Raw genomic sequence first — 8,031 nt, 5'->3', positions numbered from 1 at the left:
TCCAATAAATGTGGAGTCACAGCCCCATTCTCTCACAATAACTACACATCAATCACCAAATACTTCTTCACCATCTCTGGATGTGGATATGTTATTCCCATCAATTCCTGATTCTCCCTCTTTACAACTCAGGGAGGAGCCCCACTCAAATACAGGTGATCATCATCTTTTAGATGATTTGTTGGATCACCCGCAAATTCTTTCAGATATAATTGAAGGATCTGTATCAACACATATCAAATCAATCTATACAGATTCAACAATTATATCACTTTCAATTTCATCTTCTTTTCCTTCTTCAACGGATATCACTCATCCGTTGACAAGTGGTTGCTCTTCAACGGATAAGCTTAACAGCAGTTATCCGTTGATAACAACAGTTTCAACTTCAACGGATATTCCACATCCGTTGATAGTCTCTACACAAATAACTGAAATGATTCCAAGTGTAGAAGACATGAATACTGTGCAATCACTTTTAGGATTGAGGGCAGGGAGTGAAAATTTGAGTGAGAGGCTGGGTTGCTCCCAGGCAAAAGGAGAGATTGAGAGCACAAAAATGCATGCTATTTCTTCCAGCATGGCAAAAGTCAGTGAGTGGAGTACCACCTTAGAAGGTGAAGGTGAGGGAGTGAGATGTGTGAGCCAGGGGGAGCCCCTGATGCAAGAACATAGAGAAAAAGAGAGAAAAGCAGGTACAGTTGATACAAGGGTGGAACCAGCCATTGCTCATGAGTCAATGATTGTGGATGATGCTGAAAAGGAAAGACAATTTCAGCAACATTACAAAGCTGTAATTGATAACATTTCCTTGGATGCTGACACTTTTACTCATCCTGTGACAGCCTATCAACTGTTGGCTGCTCAGGGCAATGAGGAGGCAGAGAGGACACTACATCTAGTGCACTCAACAGAATCTCTTCAAAGGGATAAAGCTGCTATTAACAGGATGCCTTCTACAGCTGGTGAGCCATCTGAGGAATTTGGAGTAAATTCTGATGATGATGACTCTATTTCTTCTGATGGAAGCATGAACATAGGGGGAGATGAAGACCCTAATTCCATTCCTAATCTACCTGAATGGGCCTTGACTAAGGAGCATAGAACAGGTGAATTCAATGTCCACTTGGTCAAACAAATCATCACTATTCAACAGGCCATTCAGAACACTTCAAATGCAAATATCAAGGCTATCCTCCAAGCTCACCTGGACTCACTGCATCTCATGAAGTTGCAGAAAGTAAAGCAAGATATGAGTCTAGATGATCTCAGGAAAGATATTGCTGACTTGAAATCCTTCACTTCAGAAAAATTGGATTCAGTCATGCCCTATGGTACTTTGCAGGACTTGGTTTCGAGATTGAAAAAGGAATCAGTTACTGAACAAAGGCTGGCCAAGTTGGAAGACAGAGTTCAAGGAATTGAAGATTCTGTGGCCACCCTTCTTCTCAACCAACAATCTCAAACCAATCTCCTAATGCAGCTGGCAAAAGCACAAGGCTTGACCCCTCTCCTTGATGATAACAAAAAGGGGGAGAATAAAAGGGAAGGGGAAGGAGAGCCCTCTACAAAGATTCAGATATCTAAAGTGCTAGTTCCTGCCATCACTACCTCTCCAATCATTCAAATCAAGGGAAAACCTGATGGAATTGATTTGATTCAGCTAGCAGCAGCTGAAATACAAATGAAAGAACAATGGAGGAGAATTGATGAAAGGTTGCAATTGGTGTTTGGTTCTACACAAAATAAATCAACATCTGTGAAATTTAGCACAAAGATTGAACCAATCAACATGGAGCTCAAGCCAGTAGGGAGAAATAAGGTTGGAGAGACTTCTTTCAAGAATTTAAAACCTATGGTTCTAAAGCCTAACACTAGATCCAGTATGGACTCCACAAAGAATCCCCTAGACTTTGCTCAGATGCAGGAAGTAGACTTTCCTCTTCCAAAACCTGATGGAGACAAAGTTCTAAGTGCAAGCATCATAAAGAAGAAGGAGACCAAGGACAAGGGTGAGAGAATGGACATGGCCTTTATCTATAGAGAGGGAAAGAGTATCTGTGTGATGCAAGGACATCCCAAATTTCTAAAGGCCAAAAGGGAAGAAACCAGAAGGTTGAAGAAAGAAGCTGTAAAACTCAAGGCTGACAAAAGAGCACAAGCAAAGCTTGAAAAACAGCTAAAGTCAAGCCAAGTTGAAGAAATGAAAGGAATTGAAGTCAGGGGTGAAGAAAAGATTGCTAACTTAGATGAGGTTCTTGGGAGCATATTTGGTGAAAATATGGAAGAAAGAGAGGAATGGCAGAAGGGAAACAGAAGAAAGGCCAAGGCACACAGAAGGAGTGAAGATAACCCTGAAGATACCAAATCTATATCTAAACCACTACCTTCCATACCTAAACCTTTTGTTGCTGATCCCTCTATAAATATCCATGGTGAACCAATCATTCCAAAAGAGGAACCTATTGATTGGGACAACATCACATTGCCTACCTTTTTAACCACTCTACCACTACCAAAGAAACAGAAAAGAAAATCTAAATCTACACCTCCCCTAACCTCTAAGAAATTCACTCAAAAACAAAAACCTAACCCTAAGCCACCCATTTCTAAAGATGATTATGTTCACATCTGTGACATAAAAGAAGCTTCAGACATTAATCTCTATCTGGATGAGCTGGAGGAAGTAAGGGGAATAGCTGCCTACAGACAGCTACCAGAGAGATTGGTTTTCAGATATAAGGGAGCTGGGGAAAGAACATGGCCTCTCTACAGGATTCTAAATGAAGGCTACTCTACCTTGATCAGAGTCTTTTCAGCCATCAAAAAGGATTCTGGCTTTACCAGAACAGCCAAGACTGAAATTCTCAACAAGATTGCCAACATAAGGAAGACTTGGAGGGAACCAAATGCTTTGCCCAGAACCTTACTCATACAAGAAAGGGGAACTAAAATTCACAAATCACCTCATTGGTTGATGGAATTTAGAGATGACAAAGGAGTCAGAAGATTTTTCAGACTTGAAGACCAACTCAAGATTGCCAGCAATGAAACTCTCAAAGAAATGCAATCTAAGTTGGATATCAGTGATGAAGATGAAGCTGAATTCTTCAGACAACTCCAACTCCAATTTGAGGAAAATGACAAAGGGCTAGGAAAGAAAACCAGGGAACAAAGAAGAAAATAATGATTTGCTCAGGCTAGAGGAGCACCCTTGGAAATACTGTAAATCTTCAATTACCTCCTAGTACATACACTTTTGCAGCACTTTTATATTTCTACTTAGTTTCAATTCAAATATTTGTTAAGTGTTTTGTTATCATCAAGTTAACCCTGAATTTATGCCTACAATTCTTATAGACATAAATAGGGGGAGATTGTTAGGAATATATGTGCATTAGTTTGATGATATGTTTAACAAAATACTTAAGTAGAAATTTAGTGTCAGTAGCCTCAACGGATAAGACCACTTTGGCTATCCGTTGATGGTGTAGCTTTACTTAGAAATAAGTCTAGTATTGTAGCATATTTCAGTCTCTGTATTTAAAATGTAATTCTTAGAAGTTGAGAGAAACTATAAGTCATGTTGACTACTAGATGATATGCAGATAGGAAGGCCAATTGTAAATATTTCATGCCTTGTAATTTTGTATAAATGAAGTGGTATCAACGGATGACTTAAAGACCTTCAACGGATGAGAAGCTAAGCTTCAACGGATGTCTCTAAAGCTTCAACGGATAACATCCTTCAACGGATGAGAGCATCAACGGATAAATGCATCAACGGATGAAAGCTTCAACGGATAACATCCTTCAACGGATGAAGTCATTAACGGATGAAAGCTTCAACGGATGTTCTGCTAATTAGCCGTTGATAAGTGGTAGTTGTACCTACAGACAGAGGCACATGGGTTGACAGAGAAAACTGAGATGTGGTAGCCGAATTTCAGGATCAACAGAAAAAGCAGCCGTTCTTCTTTAGTACAAAGATGCAATAGTCAACAAAGTACTGGAGTGAACAGGAAAAGAAGCAAGTGAAGAACTTATTTTACTATTGTAATTTTATATTGTTTTTCACTTGTACACTTGGTAATATATAAACCAAGAAGAAGCTAGTAATTAGAGAGAGATTTTCCAGAGCTGTTAAGAAATATCTTGAGAGAAAATTCATCTAGTTTGTACTAGGATGCAGCTGTGATCAACATTGTTGAACACAGATTTTCTAATATACCATCTCTGGTGGAACAACAAATCCACCAGAAAAGTTTTTAAAGTTTGTTGTGTTCTTTACATTTTGTGTTTGAATATATATCTGTCTGCATTAGCTCAAAGCAATTCATACACTTGTTCATCTAGAACACACTGCTTTAATAAACTTCTCAAAACCTGAAAAAGTTTTGAGATTTACATTCAACCCCCCTTCTGTAAATCTCATTGTTAGTCCTCTAGGAATAACATAGAGATTGAAGCAAACCCATCTTCAGACCAAGACAATCCTACTATGCAAGCAACCAACATCGACTCACGCAAAAAAAAACCAACCTTGGAACAAATGAACCAAGGAAAAATAACCAAGGAAGGACATCAACCCAGACTCAGTTTTACATGAAAAAGAATGCTGAAGCCCGGATCTAACAAATGGTCTCAACTCAGGACCAAGCAAAAGTGGAGGCTTTAGTAAAGACAAAAACAATCTTGATTAACGAAAACAACCCTTCCAAGAAGATGAAGATAGGGTTCGGGCTCAAAGCAGTTTTGAAAGAAAAAGTTATGTGTCTATCGAGGAAAAATTAGTCTTTGAAGCTGGATGAAGCTGTTTTGGCATATAGAACAACATACAAGACCCCACTAGGCATATCACCGTTTCAACTGGATTATGGAAAAGGTTGTCATTTGTCTGTGGAGCTAGAACATAAAGTATATTGGGTTTTGAAGAAGTTGAACCTTGATATAGATGCAGCTGATAAGAAAATGATTCTTCAATTGAATGAACTCGATGAGTTTCGACTTCAAGCGTATGAGAACAACAAAATGTATAAGTGTTGAGTGGCATTTATGATACTTTATAACACTCCGTAAAGCTTTGAATTGATGATTTGTACTCAAGTTGTTAGTGTTTTTAATGAATTATTGTAGTGTTTTTGCATTTCAGGCATGTATAAGTGTTGATGTCCAAAATAAAAGCTCGTAAAAAGACCAACTGAAATCAGCAAGAAAAGAAGAATTTAGAGATTTCTCCAGAGAGTCAGCGCGCCCGCGCTGTGATAGCGCGCGGCCGCGCCCAAAGAACAGAAGCTTAGCGCACCCACGCTGGTCAAGCGCGCGGCCGCGTCAGGTTGAATTCAAAGAATTCTGTTTCTAATCTGATTTTGATCTAGAAGACTTTTAATCTGCATGGGCTGCTATATAAACATAACTTAAGGTCATTTTTCATAACAAAATATACCAGAGCTTAAGGAGAAGGCGTAAGAAGACCGTAAAGCACAATTCAACCAAGGCGAAGAAGATCTAGTTTATACTTGTAATTTTTTTTTTAAGTTGTATCTTTGGATGCTAGTTTTCTTATTCGTGAATCGATACTCTTGTTTCGTACTTGGTTTATTATTTATTCAGTATAAAGACTACATTTATTATACCATGCTTTCATCGGAACCCACGTTGATGATGAGTCCGATTATGGGCTAATCGTTATTGTGGGTTTCTGACGGATTTATCTATGGGTTTCTTTAGTTAATTTGTTTCAATGCCATAGTGTGTGGTGATTGTATGATAACCTTATATTGGTTGTGCTTATTCGTCTTATGTGTGTCATGAACTTATAAGATAGCGTGTTAATCTTTAATGAAGCGAAAGTGAATTTAAGGGTTTAGAACTTGCCATGCTAGCATAGGTTCTTGTATTTGATATGCATGATTCGTAGGTAATTTTAACCATCTTACTTGACCTATGTAATCACGATAGATAACTTGTGCATTAAACCGTTATTTTGTCAAATTCTATAGACATATAGGGTCTCAATATAATTGGTGTCTATTCAGCTTCTATCTCTTTTGTGGATGTTTTGTAGTATGGTATTCGTACAACGAAAGTTGGCGTTTATCAGTTTTGTGTTATCTAATTAGTGTCATCGCCATTACATGCTAAGGTTAAGAAAGAAAAGGCTATTGAATGAAGTATTTAATGAAGTTAGAATCCCATATTTGTGTCATATAGTATTCAGATCTCTTCAATCTCTTAGTTAATGTTCTTTAGTATATTCTCTAAGTTAATTGTAGTTATAAACAACCTCAATTTTTTATTCATCTTAGCATTGGATAATAACCATACCAGTGTTGCATAAATACATTGATTGAAATTAACCTAAACCTGTCCCTGTGGGAACGAACTAGAATTTATTCTATATTACTTGCGATCGCATATACTTGCGTGAATATTAGCGCGTGTTTTAGCCCTAATAAGTTTTTGGCACCGCTGCCGGGGAATCCGGTGTTAATTTTTAGTTTATGTGTTTGTCATCATTGGTCGTTAAAGTTCAGTGTCTCGGACATTGTTACTTACTAAATTCCTTATCGTGTTTCAGGTACTCTAGCGAGCGTATATGCATACGCGTTCTCGGTCTCGTTAGAGAACACTGGATCAAGCTGAGGAAGAAGTTGTAGTCGAGGAGAAAGTTGAAGAAGAGATCTTAGTCGAGAAAGAAGAAGAGGTTCTTATTGCAATGGGAGAACCAGAAGTAAATCCAAAGGCTTTGATGGACTACTCTCAACCGAAGATCAATGATATTCAGTCTAGCATTGTTCGACCAACCATCTCGACTAATACCTTTGAGATCAAGTCGAGCACGATTCAGATGATACATAACTCATTTCAGTTTGAGGGTTCTCCGACAGAATACCCCAACATGCACATCAGAGATTTCATCGAGATCTGTGACACTTTCAAGTTCAATGGAGTTTCTGAAGATGCTATTAAGTTGAGGCTTTTCCCATTCTCTCTACGGGATAAAGCTAAGTGCTGGTTACATTCTCTACCACCAGGGTCTATCACCAAATGGGAGGATCTTGCTCAAAAGTTCTTAACTAAATTCTTTCCTATGGCGAAGACTGCTACAATCAGAAACACACTTACTCAATTTGCTCAGCAATCTGGAGAATTTTTATGTGAGGCTTGTGATCGTTATAAGGAGATGCTTAGAAAGTATCCTCACCATGGGATGCCTGACTGGATGAACATTAACTGTTTCTATAATGGTTTGGGTGCTACTTCTAGACCCATGCTTGATGCAGCATCAGGAGGAGCCTTGTGGGCCAAAAGCTACAATGAAGCTTATGAATTGATTGAACTGATGGCTGCAAATGAATACCAGAATCCTACTTAGATACTATCTCAGGGCAAGGTAGCAGGAATTCTGGAGTTATATACAACTACTGCTATAGCTGCTCAGCTTAAGGCTTTGACGATGAAGGTGAATTCTTTGGCTAATTATGGAGTTAATCAGATCACTAGTGTATGTGAGCTTTATGCTGGTGCCCATGAGACGGAGCAGTGTGCTATTTCTAGTGATTCAGCTCAGTTCCTGAGCAACTTTCAGAGGTCGCAGCAACCTGTGCCAGCCACCTATTGTAATAACCCCAAAATTTTCGACTTTTTGTAACCCTTGTGAATAGTGTTTTAGCTGAATGAGAAAACTTTTCACGCCACACTATGTAGGGGTTCTGTTATGGATATTCTGGGATATTATTAGTACTCTATGTAGTATATAAGTGTATGTAAAGATCGTCAGAATCCAATTCCGAACACTTTGGTTTTTCCCGGAAATCCACAAGATACGGAGAGAATTGAGTATAAGGTAACAGGATAAAAAGGATTTAAATTAAAGGATTATAATAGAGGATCATAAAAAGGAATATAATGTATTGAGAAAGGTTAAGGGAACCTAAGTAATAAGATCCCGGGTATGATCCTTCAAACGATAAACGAGAACGAAAGTTAAGCGAACCGTATAACAGATCAGCGGTCATTAGGCAAACG

General features: G+C 38.5%; 1 non-coding gene across 1 annotated transcript; it reads right to left on the bottom strand.

Annotated features, from left to right (window-relative positions):
• Positions 1-7,108: 7,108 nt before the first annotated feature.
• On the bottom strand, positions 7,109-7,215 carry LOC141670248 (small nucleolar RNA R71). Its single transcript, XR_012554488.1, has one exon. It is a non-coding gene; the product is annotated as a small nucleolar RNA R71 (small nucleolar RNA).
• Positions 7,216-8,031: the final 816 nt, after the last annotated feature.

Source organism: Apium graveolens, chromosome 6, assembly GCF_009905375.1.
Source record: "Apium graveolens cultivar Ventura chromosome 6, ASM990537v1, whole genome shotgun sequence".
Classification (NCBI taxonomy): Eukaryota; Viridiplantae; Streptophyta; class Magnoliopsida; order Apiales; family Apiaceae; genus Apium; species Apium graveolens.
This window is presented reverse-complemented; position numbering and strand designations above follow the sequence as displayed.